Genomic DNA, 19,356 nt, shown 5'->3' with positions numbered 1-19,356 from the left:
GGCGACCAGATTGACGAAATGTCTCATACTGATTTTTATTGAATCGATTCAAGTTGTTATTGACTTTTAAATGATTTAACAGCAATTTTCTCGAAGATTACATACTTTTCAAAACGATTGAATACGATATCCCTAACTCTTGTGGAGCAGTATATTCATAATTTAAATGAAGCAATATTTTCCATGTTTAAAATGTCGATACCTGAATTTTTCACTAATAAATCCCTATTAAATGATTATTATCAAAACAGGAATAGAAAAACCAGAGTTTCCATCCTTTCCCCCTACAGAAATACCTAGACATCAAGTTCCACCCTGAGAAAGACGTGGACGAATGAAAAACGATATGGAAATCGAAACTGCAAATACTAAAAACGCAATATACTATCCGAACAATCAGAAATACAATACAATAAATCGTCTGCGGTTTTTCCGTTTAGCCAAGGTAATAAGAATGCGTCCGGAATAAAATATTGGAAAATTTGCGAAATTGGCTTGGCGTTTGATTGCCGAAGACCACGGCACGTATAGATATCAATGACAAATGAGCTATCTGTTAAAAACTCTTGCCTTACAGACCAACAAGTTCGAGATTTACGTTAAAGGGAAGCCGTAAATCTTGAACATCCCTGCTTCTTTTTCAATAAAGTGCAAACGCGCCTTCCAAACCGCCAAACTTTCCAGAAATAATTCAGGAAAATGAGAGAGGCCAGCTTTGAGAGCCGTGAACTTTCGCCGTTCATAATAGATTGATATACGCAGCTGATCGTCTGGCGGGGCATTAGTTCCGAATGGAAGGAACCCTTGATGTATGTTCAATCCGAGGAATATGAGGAGATGCTTCTGACTGATATGGGAAATTAATTTTTTGATGATGCTGAAAGAGGTCTACCTTTCCCATCCTGAAGGAGTGCTAAGTGATCTTTTCAAATTGACCCTGGAAGTGTATCATCAGTACCTATTTTTTAAAACAGCTTAGTTCATTTTTCCTGTAACATATTCAAGTATTTTTACTTATCCCTAGTAACGGAATAACACAGTTGCGATCTTTGTGCCAAAAATTACAATTTTCTTTGAAATTTAATTTTTTTTCGTTACTGAAATATTGAGCTTTTCTCCCAATAATATACAGGGTATTTCATTGGGAAACGGAAATACTTCACAGGTGCATAGGTGGCACCAAGGCTGTTCTGGAGTTACCCCATTTATTGGGTCTAACTGTCTTCGTAGCCGAAATACAGGGTGTTTTATGAATTTTGCCCGTTTCTTTCTCAGGCCATATCAAACGAACCTCCCGGTATATTTTCCTCATATTTGGCCAATATATTCCTAATTGAGAGCCCAAACGTATCATGCAATAACCGCCTTGAAAATCCAGGTCCGGGTTAACAAAAAATTATGAATCGTTTGAATCCTCATAACAACACCCTGTACATCGGAATTTTGAAGATCTGTTTTAATATTCGGAAACACCACTAAAAACTAAACTGAGACGTGTACTCCAAATTTTCTCGTAGACAGTTTTACTGCACAAATTTTCAACGTAAAAGTGAAGTTTTTAATAACTTGTATACCTGAAAGTGGTTTGAAGTGACTTTTAACAATGAATTATCAAAAATATTGAATCCATAATTATTTCAATATTACTTTGTAATTCATTTTTACATTGGTTTTCCTTTTTATAGCTGTATACTATTTCAGTTTCTAATGGCAATGCATTGCTCCAGCCAATTTCTACAGCTAGGACATCGGTGTATCAGAAGGCTTTTCTTTACCGAACTGCAAGGCTATGGAATACCCTACCTCAAGATGTATTCCCCCTTGGTTACAACTTACAGCAGTTTAAGACACGCACAAACCGATTTCTTCTAAATTCATCTCGGGGCGCTTGAAAGGGCGTTATAAGCTCAGTCTTTTCCCGAGAGATGCGTATAAAAAAAAAATCATTCGGGATTATACTACTGATAATACTACTTCCTCATCGATAATACCTTATTTACATTGAAACGTCAAAATTTTACATTGAATTCGTCACTATTGACAGCTTCAAGTGCATTATTGAAAAATTAACACAAACCGATTGAGTGCCATCACCAAAGAGAATATTGAGCATTTAAATTGCTGAAAAAAATAATCTTTTTAAATACAACTCGTTCTTCAAATTTTATCAGATATTTTTTTATTTTCATCACTCAAACTGATTTATTTGGGGCAAAAACATTCAAACAAACCGAATATAGATTAAATTTCATCAATTGGTTTGTTTTCATGTTTTTGCCAAATAAACAAGTTTTCGTGAAAAAGAGAAATATAATCGATAATATTTGAAGCACTCGTGGTATGTCCTTTGAAAAAACATGATAAAATGAATAAAAATAAAACAAATCTTGATATTCATCCAAATTTGCATGCTTCGCATTAGAAAAATAGATATTTTTTTTACAGGAACCCCAATTTTTAACAATGGTTGAATATTTCATCTTTATAATATCAGATTTCGAAGGAATCAGTGAGGTCCATTCAATTAATATCTTAAATTAATCGATTTTTCGGCTTCAAAATGAAAATGTGGAAAATCGCTCGGACCCGTCAATTTCTGATTCGAGGGGGAACTACTTTTCCGCTCTTCGCATCCCCATAACTGCAACCCCTTTAAGGGCGTGAGCCCAACCCGTAGATGTTGAATATGGATAAGAGGTGTTGCAATACCTCATTTCGAAGTTCTTATCGTGAAATTTCGCTTCAAAATTTCCATCGATAACAAAATGACAGGTAAAATATTGGAAGAGTACTTACTTTTGTGATTACTATATTAAATGCTGGAAATAGGCACCTACCACTTCATTGCAGTAATGCGAGTTTCGCTGAAAACCTTCACGTACTATACTCAAGATTTCTGGTGGAATTTGACGGCATTCATTAATGATCCGAGTTCGCAAATCATCCTGTGACTCAGGCTGGGTAGCGTAAATCTTGGATTTCAGGTGACCCAATAGAAAAAAGCCCACTGGAACCAGATTAGGTGATCTGAGTGGCCACTCAATATTCCAATCTTCTTCTTCCAATCCAGGCGTGAAGAAAAGTTTCATCTAAGAACTGACACACCGATTGGACGAAATGAGGTGGTGTTGAAAAATTATCGTTTGATGGTCTTCTGCATTCTACTTGCACGAAGGCTGGATAAATAGCATTCTCCCGCCAAATAAATTTGGCCCGATTACAGGGTACAGTGGCGGATCAACCGGTACGCTTAGTACGCTGGAACGTATGGCCTCAAGGTCCTCAGGGGCCCCCGATTAAATAAACTTTTCTTCCGAATGAAAATTTTTCCTGCAATTGAAAATGAAAATTAATGAAGTGTCCAAGTTCACGATCTTCTCGAAAAAGAGCACGGTGGTACCGGATGTCACATCTGCGTATCACCTCCTGCTCATTCGAGAATATTCCACGGTTGATATTTCCAGTAATCAGCGAAGAGATTTGTGATCGATACGGCCAAACTCTTATTGGACTAGGGATGGTACTTGGTACTTTCCCCCGATATCGGGGTGATACTAAGGGTGTGGCCATGTTGGAAGAAGGGAAGTCGATAGCCAGAGGAGATCAGTTAGTTAGAGTCGAAGTCAAAGTCGAATAAGTTCAGAGTTAATTATCGGTTAGTCGAGGCTCAAGAAGTAAGACGTAAAGACGGTTCTCGGACTAGAGCTTTCAGAATGCTCGGTTTCATTCTGAGAATTTCGCGTTCATTTAGAAGTGAGGAAACGCTAAAGGTTCTTTACTTTTCGCTTGTTCGCAGTATAGTTGAATATGCAACACCAATTTGGAATCCCTTTTATCACAAATATATTAATCGGATCGAAAGGGTACAAAGAAAGTTCACTAGAGTCTTATACTACAGGTTCTGGAATAGACAAGTTGAATGTCCTTATGATGCAAGGTTGAGGTTAGATAGACTACTCTGGAGCAAAGAAGGGTTGTATTCGATCAAACTTTTTTATATCGGATAATGAATGGCCACTTCGATTTTCCTCTCATTAGTGAGGTTTATTTAAACACTCGTGCTTTCACCGGACGTCGAAGAGAACTGTTTTATGTCCCAAGAGCGCGCACGTCGTTGTTTTATAACTCCATTTTTTTGAGAATCATGCGGTTTTATAACTGGCACAATTTTTTTATTGACATTTTCAATATTTCTCAAGTTGCTTTTAGGGAAAAATTATATTTGTATCTATGTAGAAATTACTGAATTGTTCATTTTTTTGATATTGTTGATATGTTTTATCTTATATTTTATGTTCATTCTCAATTGTAAATATCTTCTTTTTTGTGGTGAATCCCTGTAATTGGGTTATTCCTGTTAGGATTCCTGCTTATGTTAAATAAATAAATAAATACATAGATGTATATAATTAAAAGTGTGAAAATTATCACAAACCCGAGCAAAGTCACGGAGAAGAAGACGAAAGGCCAGGTTATCGAATCATACGTCTAGGCTATAGATAAACCAAGCCTACATTTATAATAAAAAATAAATATAGAAAAGTTATGAAGGAAAACATACAGCAGTTCTTAGTAATACTTCCGATTGAAAGTGATATAACGAAAGAATTTGCAAACATGAAAATAAGAAAAAATTTAGTTTAATCGGTTAGTTTTTCGGTATTTCATATTATATTTCTGTTTTATTTTTCAATAATTTTTTATACTCATGTTCATTTGTGTTTTTGTAGAAAGCAATATTGATTTGTATTTTTGTATCGTTGTTCATGAAACACCAGATACATTGGACAATTTCCTAGTACTCAAGGTCCTTCCCTTCGTCGCTTTCATTCGCCTTTTTTTTTGTTTTTGACCGAACCAGTAGCGTTAAATTTGGCAACCAGTTGTTCAACGTAAGCAGCGGATACATTTTTTCCAGGATGTCGTTCGTTTTTCCTACGGAATACAACATTTCAATTCTACTACAAATTTACAATCGCTTTGACACACGTTCAAAAGTTCACAATAGACTAAGGTAAATCAAAAACATGGTCCATCTACTTTTTTGGACAAGAAATTAATACTTTTTTGGACAAAAAATTAACAACATAACTAGTACCTTTGAAATGTATCGGATTCTCGAGATAAATTCCACATTGCCTCTTTCATTATTTTCGCTGTTATTTAATTATCGATGGATATTTTGAAGCGAAATTTTAGTCAAATAGTACTCGATACAATCTTCGAAATTAGTTATGGTAACACCTCTCATCCATATTCAAAATCAAGAGGTTGTACTCACCCCGTAAGGGGGTTGAAGTTACGGGAATGAAAAAAGCGGAAAAGTTGTACCCCCTCGAATCAGAAGACTGGTCCGAGTGATTTTCACATTTCCATTTCAAAGTCAAAGTGCAATAGGTTTGAAATGCTCACAAATGTCGACTTCAAGTATCTATTTCAATTCAATAATTTATACCAAATTGAATATTTCCTACTCGTGCATTAATGATAATGATGATTATGCACATTCCACCAACTGCTGAAATTATGGGGACGTCAATAGTTTTCCTCAAACCATTCCAAATATTTGTTATTGGAAATAATTAACCAAAAAAGCAGAGAATCGCTCTTTATAAATTCAATAGTAAACACATGATATCGATAGATCTTTGTGCAAATACTCACAATTCATTACGGGACAAAATTTTGAGGCCGTTGAGCGTAATGAGAGGTACAGTGCATAACATTCATTCTATTTACGGTGAATTGTTTACTATTGTGTATGTAGGTATGTGGAAGGCCCCAGCAGAATGCAATTATTTCTAATTTTGTTTCCCTTGTTCCGAACGAAATGAATGTAGCTCTCAAAAAGCAATCCAAACTGGAGCAGGTCAGCGACGGCTTTTCCAGTGCAGTTATTACTAATTAAGTTCCGTTCCATATAGGCCGAGCGCACCTCCGGTATTGAAATTTTTATTTAGTCTAGTACGAGATGTAAATTCCCTAGAATTTGATGGATGTTCGAAGTGGCTGGGATTTGGCTGATAGTCTTATAATAATCGCATTAGTTAATTCATACCAAAACAAAACTGTACACAATTTTTGCTGAATGCTAGCAAAAAAGATTTAATTTATTCAGCGTTTCTAATTGAATTCATGCCACTTTTCACTTCAGATCGTATAAAGTGTGATTCCCTTATGTGACAAGAATCAAAATAATATATAAGGAAAAACAAAGTAATATATGTAGGATCCAGTTATTATTCCCTGTAAATAATTGAGATGGTCAACCGGATGCTTGGAGACCTATTAATTTCTTCAAGTGTCGAGGGCATGACAGTTTCAATGAATTTACAAGGGAACGAATTGTTATTGTACATATAATGTAAAAAGGATGTGTTATTCTTCGAGGTGTTGAAGATATGTCATGGAGTTGTAAATCTTGAAGAGATTTACTGGGGGGTTGTGAAAATTCGAAGACAATACGGTCGTACCAGATGTGTCACATCTGTGTATCAGGTTCTAGTCCTTCGAGAATATTCGATTTCCAGGAATCCGCGAAGATCTTTGTGGGCGGTACGGCAAAATTCTTATTGGACTAGGGGGTGGTACTTTCCCTAAGGGTGTGGTCAAGCCGAAAGAAGGGAGGTCGATATTCGAGACAGGGTAAGTTCCAATCGGCAGAGAGCACAGTTCAACTTAAGCCGAAGACGAGTCAAGTTCGGTCGGTCAACTTAAGACGTAAGACGAAAAGACGGTTCGCGGACTAGATTAAGACGAGTCGCGAACAAGTTAAAGACGAGACGACCAAAACTTGAAGTACGACGAAGACGTGATAATCGAAGACGCTTCGAGTAATCAACTAGAGTTAAAGACGAAATTCAGTATCATAGTGAGAAACTTGTAATTAGGACGTTATTAGGATCTTCTCAATACTGAGTTTGTACTATATAAATGTGGGTTTGTAAATAGATGTGAATAATTCAAAAGAGTTTAATTATTACAAATCCAACAAAGTAACGGAGAACAAGACGAAAGGCCAGTTAATCGAATCATACCTCTAGACGATCGATTACCCAAGCCTACATATATATTATATACAGGCTGAGTCGGGAGGAACGGGCCAAACTCCAGGAGAGTATTGTACACGTGAAAATAATTCATTGTAATTATGTCGGATTCAATAACATAAACAACAATAACTAGGATAACTTTCGTATCACACATAATTAGAAATCATGGTTCTTTTTAATAGAAATAAAAAAATTAATTCCTTTGTTATTTTGTTTTTCGAAAACGGTTCATTTTATCGACAATAAACAAGAGTACCTTTTTTAGCCTAATATTCAAGCTATCCAAATTTGTTTTTTTTTTCTACTCCTTATCATGCAGGGTGTTGAAAATGTAAGCATTAAAATGTACAACCTAGTCCGCCCCTGGTAAACTAAAAGACCTAATTTAAATTTAAGGGCAGTATTTCAAGAGGTCCCTAATACTGTTCATCGTATCAAATTTTCTTTAAATTATAATAAGTACTTTGAAATTTATTCCAGTAAAATGGATTTCCAGTGACGTCATTTAGGAGGCCGTATCTCCGTAGGAAGGGCCGCTAGGCAAAAAATGATGGGAACTTGATTTTATTATGTTTTATCTGCATCCGAGAGATTTCCCACATTTTTCCGGACACCCTGTATACCATAAGAGAAAAACTTGAAAATAAGTCTAACACACTGTATCTCGAATCTCGATCAGATCTGTTGTCTTGTCACTGAAATATGTATTAGGTTTTTTAGCCATATTAAAATTATGGTTTTGATGACGCTACCACACGAAAAATTGCACGAAAAGGTTATCCTATGCATACACTCAACCAAATCGTGTATGTGATTAAAGAAATATTGGGTATTTCTTTTTCAATATTCTCCCTTAGTTATCTGTGATTCTGATAATGTAATCAGCTTTTAATTTCATGCAGAGTTTCGAATTGTTATTTTATAGTAACATATCAACTCCGTCGATTTTGTGACCACAGAGATATTTTGTAATTTTTTTCGATATTTTTTTAATTTTCTATGGGTTTGGTCCAAATGCATATTTTCATCTCGATCGAATAGAAAAAAAAATCCGAATAGCCTTATTTACGTCCAAGTTCTGTCATTAACGAACTCAACCGTAGCATTTGAGATCAATAATAATAATAATAGAATCTTTATTTGCTTTTGTTATCAGCGTTCTCATTTTGAGTTGCAGGTTTTTGATCTCTGGTTTGCTCCATGGAAAAGCAGCATTGAGAGGGCAACACTGCCAAGAAATAGAGGAGGCAGGGGTCTGATGGACATCATGGAACTTGCTAATGGGCAAATAGAAAGCCTACATGAATACTTCAGAGATCAACCAAGTATATCAGACGTCTACAAAATACTGTGTGAAGCAGACGAATCAACAACTTTACAACTTCACAAGTAGCAATTTTCATACAACACCAGACAAACCAAGAAAAACTACAAAGATGGAGAGAGAAGCCCCTGCATGGAAGCAGGGCCATCCAAAATCAAGTGATCTCAACGAGAAATTGCTGCAATCATATCATTAAGGATCGAACTATTACTGACGATCGATGCCGATATGGGTGTCTAACGAATGATACAATCCAACATATCACGGGAGGATATAAAAAGAGACACGATGCAATAGGAAAAATATTACACCAAGAATTGGCAACCATATTAGAACTAATTCATTCTGAGAAAGTGCCATACTACAAGTACCAACCAGAGACCATCCTGGAAAACGAACGCTATATACTGTACTGGGATCGTACAGTTTTGACTGATAAAACAGTCCCTAACAACAGACCAGATATACTACTAGTCGATAAACATCAAAAGACAGCAATACTCATCGACGTAGCAATACCAAATAACAACAACATGCGTCAAAAGGAGGTCGAAAAAATTTCAAAATATAGGGACCTCGAATTTCAGATAAAGCGCCAGTGGGGAATGATATCAACGAGAACTATTCCAATTATCATCTCAACAACTGGAATAGTACCCAAAAATCTCTAGAGAAATATCAAGTAATTAGGAATAGGGTGAGTATATTTGTAATATAATACGAGGCGACGGACAGGTCCAAGGATCAGCGAGATCGCGTGTAAGAGGAGTGAGGACCAGAAGTTCGAAGAGAACCAGGGGGACCACAAGAACCGGACACGACCAAGCTCTACCCCTCCTGATACTTAAAATATCTGGGATTGGGTGAATGTTCCTCTTAGCGGGGAGTGGAAGCCGACGGCGAGGAGATTTTTCTATCCTACGCGTATAGGCTGAAGTCGTCGAGTCTTTATTTTGCAATTTTTAAGTCCAGCCAAGACTACTTCACTCAACCCCTCAACCACCTCAACCTACCATCAAAATTGTTGAGTCTCTAAACGGACAGAAATTAGAGAATAACAGACATTGTTACAAGCGCTAAAAAATTTTACTGATACTTAGAGTAGCTGACTTACCTGACTAATTTATTGAAGACGTGTTGAATAACATTCTAGAAATATTATTTTCCACGTGTCATATTCATTTAGTATAGGCACATTATCATTGAAAATTCGTCAAACTCAATCTACATCTGACGTTGATTCGATAGTTTTGTCATGACCTTGAATTTAATATTTCTCTGGTCTGGTATGATTGAGTTGTCACAATTTTAAGAAAACGTTCAAATTTACCGCTTTTCTAACGCGTTTTTCTAATACGTCCGTTGCTGGCCATTTCTGTAATTTATAAAACCTAATCTACAAATTAAAATGTTTCTAATGGAGATTGTTTATTGAAATCGATTAAATCGTAGTTACTGAACATTGTCCATGAAATATTTTGTGACTGAAACTTCTCCAAAACATCCCTGGATTCAGGTAGGTCGATAGTTTACAGAGACAGTAAATTTAAAAAAGTCCGTTATTCGAGGTTTTTGTTTCAAATCTAATCTTAAGGGCCAAATAAAAGCTATTTATATTTTGGGACATCCAAATTTCCCGAAACCACCTTTTCACCTGGCAATAAACTGGGATTATGGTAGTTATTTCATTTCATATTCGAATTGCTATTTGGTTACTCAATTTCAACTAATTTTTTCATTTTTGTATGATTTCTTCAGCTAGAATTTTCCGTTTCCAATAAAAATGCTTAATTTTTTTTTTCAAAAGCTCATACTTATCAGGTGTCCCAAATTCGTTGTCTAGTGAGGGGGTCTCAGAATTCCTTTGAGCTAGAGAAAAACGAATGGCACATTTTCGGGCTCGATTTTTGAGAAAATTAACTTGGTGAAAACTGTAACCTTATAGGTTCAATTGTTTTTATGTTATAAGAAAATTTGAAAATGGCATGAAATTAATTTTTTTTTTATTTATTACTGGTACCTAATAGCACCAGTAATAAGAGAGTTTTGAAAATTTTTCTTGATATTGATTTTATTTCTATAGTATCATACAAAAATTGGTTTGAATTAATCTCTACTACTTTCACATTATACATTGTACTCTTTAGAACACATGTTTCCCGAACAGAGGGCTACCTTCGTTTATCATTATATCTTATATATTATGATATATCTAATGAAAAAAAATTTTAATTTATATTCAATTATCTACATATATGTGAGTGAAGTAAAGATTTTGCTAGAGGTATGTTGAACCAAAAAAACACATATACGTCTCGGGTGGATTTAAGGTGGGTACCTAAATAGAAAAGAAATAAGATCATATCAATGTGATATAATGAGAAGGTTTATGTTTTATTTTGATTTTAGTGTTTTAAGTAGTTGTCGTGCCCAGGAATCTATTTTTCTCTAGTTTTTTCGCATGTATAATTGAAAAATTTATGTGTTTGGTTATGTTTATTTCCTAGATGGTCTCAATATTTCCAGTTGAATGTATTTTTTTTAATTTCGTGTATCTTGTGTCATTCAGAATGACTCGAAGGAATTTATTTTGTATTATTTGAAGTTTTTGTAGTTGTTTTTTTGATACGTTGCTCCAAATGGCATTTGAATACAAGAATGCTGTCTAGTGCCTTATTTGTAAATACGATTTTTCGATTTTTCAATCAATTTGCTATTTCCGCTTAGAAATGGAAGAATGTTACGAAATATTATATAACCTTTTTAGGACATACTGTTTATATGTTCATTGAAGTTAAGTTTTTTATCGAAGGGGAGGCCCAAGTATTTGACTGAATTTTGTGGGCTGTTTATATTGTCGTTTAGAAACATTTTATTTGTAATTGGACGTTGAGCGGGTCAGTGAGTTGCCTCAGCGCTTCAACATATTTATGTAGGTGCGCTCTCTCTCCGGGGATTGCATCGTTTCATCTCAAGATCACTGGTGGAATCTTCAGTTATGCAAGCCAGTGATCTCTGCCCAATACACCATCCCTCTTCATGGTGTAGGGGTGACTCTACCGTAATGCAACGAGTTTTAAATACCCGATGGGAACGCAATGAATTGGTACGCGAAGGCCACAACACCATCTCCCGAGCCTGAGTCGGCAGAATTATCTTGAACAAAATTTAATCAATGAACACACCAGTATTTTAGATATCTTAACCGAATTTTATCAAAACCCCTCGTCTAGATAAACTTACAAAAAATGATATAATCAATCACATCTCATAGGTGTGTACATATGTACAGTTATAATAATCAACAAAAACACAGAAAATTGAGAGTAACTTTCAAGAATTCCGTCTTAAATCATAATTTTGCCCCCAAATATCTTGGAGTTAAACTTGATTCTTCTTTGAATTTCAAGGTTCACTTAGAAAATTTGCGTTTGAAATTGAAGTCGAGGAATAGTATCCTCCAAAAATTAGCAGGATCTTCATGGGGTGCTGATGCCAACACTCTTCGTACAGCAGCCTTGGCCTTGGTTTTTTCTGCTGATGAATACTGTTGTTCTGTTTGGTTTAATAGTGCTCATGTTCATAAAATTGATGCACAGCTTAACGTTTCTATGAGAATTATTAGTGGGACTATTAGATCTACTCCTTTAGATTGGTTACCGGTGCTATCACATATAGTTCCGCACCATATTCGTAGACAGGTTGCAGTCAAGAAATCTTGGGATAAATTTCATTTCTACCCGAACTCATTTCCAATTTTATCCTATTTCCCAGATTCTAGAACTGCTAGATTGAAATCACGCAAACCTTTATTGAATCCAATGAAGGCGTCAAGGAAATTTGGCGTTCGGGATGGACTTCTTCTAACGTCTTCAACAAAAGTCTTATAGTTGATCCCTCAGAAAAAGTTCTAGGTTTCAATCTTCCTAGGAAAATTTGGTGTATTTTGAATCGACTTAGAACTGGTCATGGTCGTTGTAATAGTACCCTCTTCAAATGGCATTCTATCGATAGCCCACTATGTGAGTGTGGTGTAGAAGAGACCATTGACCACTTGGTGAATGATTGTCCGATTTATAAATTTCATGATGGTTTCCAAGCTATCCATTCAGTTTCAGATTCTTTTTTAGAATGGGTGGTTAACTTCAAATTGATATAATGAAAACTAATATTTAGTACTCCTTTCTGCTTCTTTTTTTTTGTTTTAGGATCCAATTGGAAATTATAGAGTCGTCAACCGAAAAGAGAGGATAAAGAAAATTTTGTTTTGGTTGAAGAGGAAGTCTTTCAATATAAATTATGTCAGCTTATTCTGTAAACGTTTACACAAACCAGTCACTACACCGATACGGGGAGACAGAGTTTTTGCTGAGGTTTTTATCTGTTCTCTTGTATCATACGTTGAAATGTATGATGCCCCGTTACATTTCCTCTGCTAATACTGAGTTTCATCGACACATATGCTTGAATGTTTGAAATTAATATTTTGTATTGCTCTTTCTCAAAAGAATATATATATATATATATATATATATATATATATATATATATATATATATATATATGGAACAGTTATGTATTCTCCAAGGGCGAAATAGGCACATGAATAAATGAGCTGTGAAACGCCCTAACACCACGTCAGTGCTTTCATTAATTCATTTGTCAATTGTAGGTTATTCCCTCAAAGATATAAGTAGTGCCAGTTCTCGATATGCCCATTCCCTATTCAGGATATGTGATATAAAATAAATAGGGATAAAGCAAGGATCGGAAACAATAACAATAAAAACCACATGAGCGGTCGCTCGAAGGAAACGGCTGGACAATAACAATAAATAGCATTCTTGTTCAAAAATGCGTGAACAGAAATTATATTCGCTAAATAAAATTTGAGGCTATATGAATATATCTAGAATAATATTCGCGTAAATAGTCTGCTTGCACGTTAGTCCACTATCCGGAAACTAAATGGAGGTGCTGATGTACGGGTATCGCAGTTATGTCACCATCACAATTCACACCGTTTTAGATGAGACAAATTTCTAGATACCTGGTCAGATAGGGCAATATCCTCTAATCTATTCAAGCATGAATGGTTTATCCAAGTATGGATCATATACTACAGGATCTCTATAAATGATTGTGACATCGCAGTTGCCTTTGAATTATTCTTATTTTCCGCTTCATATAAATACTGTTTGTTCTTTGAATCAAGTCACAGAATTGATGAAAAATGAGACCATAGAGTAATTAACATAGATATAGAGCCTATAGAAGGAGTATACGCGAAAGCAATTTATCTTTAACGTTTCATCATGAGTTCTCGAAGCTTAAACAATCTAAACAGAGAATAAGATCAATATTGGCCAAACCTATTTTGTGTAGAAATCAATAAGACGATTTTGTAAATTTCATATTATTCCTATCATACAGGGTGATTCACCGGGATGGTCTATTAGACGTTTATGGAAAACTAATCATAATTTGAAGCTCCGGTTATACCGGAAACAGATTAGGTACTACTTCCTCATTTCTAATGGCGCACCCAATATATTATTGCATCATTAGATAGCTTTTTCGACGACAATTTCGGCAATATGCCTTACCTATGGAGAAAAAATGAAAGATTATGACATAGACATAGGAAACGAAGAAGAAGAACCTGCACCAACACTCTCACATCAAAGACGAGATACCCAATCCAGCCATTGCTATGCGCCAGACACAAATTTAAAATTGTCATTTTCCTTCGTGGAAATGCAAACCCCAACCTTCAACCCCCTCTGAAATACAGATACAACCCCCAATTCTGCAAATGGGAAATATGCTTTTAAGACATCGTGTCTAAGGCTCAGGCTCGATGAAAGGGTTATTCATTCTCTATTCAGAAATGTCATCATTTTTATTTTTATTACAAAACTCAGAATAGAAAAAAATCAAGTGAATACCGAAATTTGTTACAATATCAAAACTTTTGGCCTAGGCTGTAGAATGGTGTAATAATTAAAAAATAAATTTGAAAAAAATAAATAAACTTAAGTGTAATACAAAATGTAGCAAAAAAATTATGAATGTAATGAAGAAGATGTCCTTAGTGTTTACCGCGAACATCTCGGCAAGATCTTAACCTCAAATATTAATTTCTTCTTCATTATTCAACATCTCAAAAGTAATCGACTCTTACGCGTTCAGCCTTATTGCGGCCGACTCACCAAGGGTTTAGTACTCTACGATGGGATCTCCTTCTTGTTTCACGCTGTTCTGCCCTAATGAAGTATGGGATATTGGGATAGGGCACAAACAATTCGTTGACTTACTTATGAGCTTCCTCATTCCGTTGTTTCCCTAAGAAACTTAAGCCTGAGGAAGTTCCCCGCGGAGACTTGGTCAGCAAATCACCTCCCTTAGAACTTATCACCACGAGAAGAAGCCTTTTTACCCTGGTCTTGGGATTGCCCAAGACCCTTGACGAGACCAGGGTGAAAAGGCGTCTTCTCTTCTCTACAGCAGTGGCGTACCCAGACATAAGCCTTGGGGGGAATAAAGAAAAAAATTTTCCCTTCTTTTGAAGAAGTTTTCCAAAGAAGTTTGCTTACTCATAATAAGATTGTGATATATGAGGTTGTTACATATAATGTTACCCTCCTGGGGGGGGGGGATATATACCCCTTGGGTACGCCACTGGGCACTAGCACGACTAACGCAAATCCTAAGGTCTCACAACATAGGATTCCCTTAGTTATAAGAGTGGGGTTTTTAAAGGGGTTTTTTAGTGATTTTACCCGTGAGCAGTGGTGTTGAACTGAGTATTAACATACTTTTTGTGAATCTCATTTCCTGAGATTGGAAACATAAGTAGTCCCTTTTCTACCACGTACTTACAGCCAAATGTTGGCATCTTCTTGCTTTATTCTCGGCTCCTTATGTCTCGTTCTGCTAGACCTGTCAATAATTTCCACCTACCTTTATGGCCTCTGTCAGGTTGGTTCTGCGCTTCTACCTTCTCCTTGGTGGTCGTAGCCGGCCATCTGGCTGGGAGCTCTGCTTCTCTGCTCGTATTGCTTGAACCTATTAGATTTTAGGGTGTTTTTAAGAGTGGGAGAGGTATTGGCAAGAATGTGGTGTTTGGGGTGTAGGAAATCTAACAAGTCCCACAAAAATATTTTAAGTCTGAAAGTGGAATTTCAAAAGAAAATCCTAGAAACGAAAGAATTCTGAGTAAAACCTGTGAACTACATAAAGGCCATGCTAATGGTATATTCGAATAAGGTCTAAATGCCCATAAAACTTGGCATTTCAGGGCTAAGAGTTCAATTTAATTCAGTCTCCGATAATCTACACTCTACAGCATATGTGTCACACTTGCAACCAAAAGCGGTAAATACCTCTGACAACGAGACGATCGAAGATTCCCACATCTATTCCCGAGACCGGCGAAAAATTACCTGCGGTGGTCCTGAGAGTGACCAACGCCCCAAAAATGATGATAAAGAAAAAGACTATCTACTCCCTATCTCTAAATTGGGTTTAAAATTAAATTTTATATTTGTGTATCAGTGTATCCAGTAGAACATGGGATTGTTAAGGTATGGGGAATGTAAAACAGGCTAGGATAAGCCACGCCACATTTTCTATTCAGACTTAGTTTCACTGTCTTCTTTACAGCAGGCAGTTACTACAAGCCCTCCCACCTCAGCATATGCTGACTACGTTCTACTACGACGAATCTTCACTCTCTGTATCACTCAATCACCCTCAAAAGACCGTTCAGCTCATGTATTCTTATATCTGAAAGCCTCTTGAAAGGTGACAACCAATCCCAATTTATGCTATTCAACTCATTTCAGACCGGGATAAACGATTCTGTTACTCATATATTCCAAACAGCAGGTTAGGTTTAGTGAGTAAGAGCTTCACACTGTTTGACCTCTCACAAGGTAATTCGTCCATAAGATTCCCCCTGCTTTAACAAAAAAGTGCCTAGAAAGAGAAGATAATAGCCGTAAAAAGCCCCTCCTCTCTGAACCCGACACCTTCGATATGCCCCAAGAGCACATCTGCATGATCAAAACCATTGCAAAGGAATAGCAACAATGAAAGGGACAATAGTCCAACCCGATGCAACACCTGCCAAGAAGGATGTTTAAAAGGTTTCCGTTACGAGCGAACCCAAAGTCGACAAGGGACAAAGAATTCTTCCAATTATTTGGAGAATTCTGAAGCTTGGACCAAAGTTTCCAGTTTTCTCTAAAAGCAGAAAGTAGAAGCTATTTCAAAAAATATGGCGAATCAATTAATTCGCCTCTAGATAGAGGAAATCTGTTGACTGTCGAACCTGTATATGTTATCTATATTCATAGGATATGTATTATTTTGTATCAACACATGTTCATGTTCTGCTGTGAAATAAATCAGTATCAATTAAAATCTCGTATGGTATACACGAAAGTTATCACAGAAAGTACGTAGAGAGCTTGAGCACGAGAGTCGTACCTTCTTGAAGAAGAAGGACCACTGAGACAGGGACTGTCCTAGGGCGGTCACACCGGGCGCCATCATGGGAATGGGCACCAAAATCAACCAAAATATGGGACAACCAGGGGGCTCTGGGGTTGCAGACCACCACCCCCCTCCCAAAGATACCAACATTTCCATTTTTTTTTAGTTCATTGTCAAACGTCAAATTTCTCATTTGAATCATTTTAACCTTTAGTACAATTATTAGGAAAATTTGATACTGTGATGATGGAAAACGAATTAATTTCTTTACGTGGGAGTGAAGTTCGAAATAACATTAATGTGGCTATGGTAAAGTCAGCTAAATACTTCTCCATCATTATGGACTGCACTCCTGATGTAGGCCACGTTGAACAATCATCACTATCATTTCAGTTCGTTGCCACTAAATGAAGAAGTCGAAGTACGAGAGTGTTTGCTTTCAAGCCAGTAAATGACTCTTCGGGAGCAGGACTTTCTGGCCTCTTTCTTGATTCAATTAATTTAATTTAGACATAAATGATTACAGAGGTCAAGGACACGATAACGGTGTCAACATAGTAGGAGTAAACAAAGGTATACAAACTAGAATTTTAAGCTTATACCCTTGGACATTTTTTAATCCATGTAGCTGCCACAACTTGAATTTGGTGATATATACCAGATGCAGCCAAGAGTTCCGTTAAATATGTTTCTTCATTCAAATTTTTCCAAAAACTATTTGTGTTATTCTCTGAATCAGTAAATTATAGTTATGAATTTGACACTTATCTCGTGCACGAAAGAAACTTGAGTTCGTGTGGTGAAGTGAGAGATACTAAGAATTGATAGATACGTTTTATTCTTGTCCGTATTATCGGTGACCGTCTATGTTCCATCGCTCACTTCTGTCGAAAGTCATTTCTCAGATCCGTCTTTCTGAAGTGGAGTCTGTTCGTCAGGTTTCTTATTGTGAATCAATTCTTGTGTGGAACCACCGGGAAAAACTCCTCATCTTGGCGAGAAGGGTCGATCATTTCCGATCTCCGGATCACAGCCGCCACATTGACAGAGTATTTCGCCCTATGAGTCTCATTTTGGTGGATGCGTCGACGTGCTTCTTAGCACGTCTGTCTAAAGTGGAGTATGTCTGTCGGGTTCCTTATTGTGAGTCAACTTTCATTTAGAACCACCGGGCAAAACTCTTCATCTTGTGGAGAAGGATCGATTATTTCCGATCTCCGGATCACCGCGATTCTTTTGTCTAAACACCCTGTCCCGTCTGACTCGTGTATCATTTTGGTGGATGCTCAGGTATACGTCCTGATCCGGATATATTGTTCAGGCAAAGACTAACAAGTAGTCTGTGGTTCAGGCTTGCTTTCTCGAGTGGGGTTTGTCCGTCGGATTCCTTATTGTGCATTAATTTTTATTTAAAACCACCGGGCAAAGTTCCTTCCACGCTTATCTGCACTAAACCGTTTTAATCATTGATCATTTTGTCTGCTCCCTGCTTTTACATTTCTGCTGCTTCACCTCGCTTAGTTCTCTTCCCGTACCGTATTACATTGTACATATTTGCTTTTTTTTTGTGTTTAACAATAAGGAACCTTGTGCCCTTTCGCATTATTGTGTGTATATGATAGTATTGTATATTATCTGGTATTGTACATAAGGGAACGAATAGTGCATAATATGGTGTGTTTCGTCAGCGTATCTTTCAGTTGTTCCATAGACAGTTTCCTCTATTTTTAGTGAAATAAATCACCACTGGTCAATCACTCTCACCTCAGATTGAATCGAACCCTCTTCAACTGTTTAAAAGCTACCAAGGGTCGATAATAGTAAGCAACGTAAGGAATTGCGACCTTATAAAACCTATCGCAATCGGCGCCCGAGGAAATATTGAAATAAAAGAGTATACAATCTACCATCCGGAGAAAGTAGCCGTCACCCCATATAGAAAATATCAACATGGAAATCGACCTCACTACCATGAACGCACAGATAATAATAATCCTGCTCTTATGCAGTTCCGTAAATAAGCCATTCGATTTTTTTTTCTAATAATTGCCTTTTGATATTAAGTAACAATTTCAAGCTTCGTAATGAATTTTATTGTGATCGCTTAACCAAAAACAAACAGAAAATTCAAAAAGAATATCTGGAAAAAAATTATCCTTGATCACAAAACTGGCGAAGTTGGCAATTTGAATTTCAATATGAAATGTTTAATGCAATGATTTCAGATGATTTCCTCTATTGAAGATCAGTAGATTATAATTAGTCAATAGATTAATTGATAAATTATATATCACGCGATGAGTGAAAAATATTTATAGGTATAGGTAACGGTTAGATTTCAGAATTTACTAATAGTTCCCCACATTCATAAATTTTTTGTTTTTTTTTTGTAGTATCAGTCTACACTTCCTTAATAAAATGAAGAAAATAAATCTATGTTCCAGAAATCTATGGTTTTATTAATGTCAACATTATCAATGC

The 19,356-nt window shown here is 36.3% G+C and overlaps 1 protein-coding gene across 1 annotated transcript in view; it reads right to left on the bottom strand.

Annotated features, from left to right (window-relative positions):
- The window catches only part of LOC123671419 (hemicentin-1), a 365,630-nt gene extending 356,005 nt beyond the window's left edge, over positions 1 to 9,625 (bottom strand). The window contains exons 1-2 of the mRNA XM_045605267.1: positions 9,491 to 9,625; positions 2,797 to 3,330 (exon numbers count right to left, since the gene is read on the bottom strand). The gene's annotated coding sequence lies outside the window, so the exon portion shown is untranslated. The remainder of the gene's footprint in view (positions 1 to 2,796; positions 3,331 to 9,490) is intronic.
- Between the last annotated feature and the right edge of the window lie 9,731 nt (positions 9,626 to 19,356).

Source organism: Harmonia axyridis, chromosome 1 (assembly GCF_914767665.1).
Source record: "Harmonia axyridis chromosome 1, icHarAxyr1.1, whole genome shotgun sequence".
Lineage (NCBI taxonomy): Eukaryota > Metazoa > Arthropoda > Insecta > Coleoptera > Coccinellidae > Harmonia > Harmonia axyridis.
Note: the sequence above shows the minus strand (reverse complement) of the source record. Positions and strands in the feature narration are given on the sequence as shown.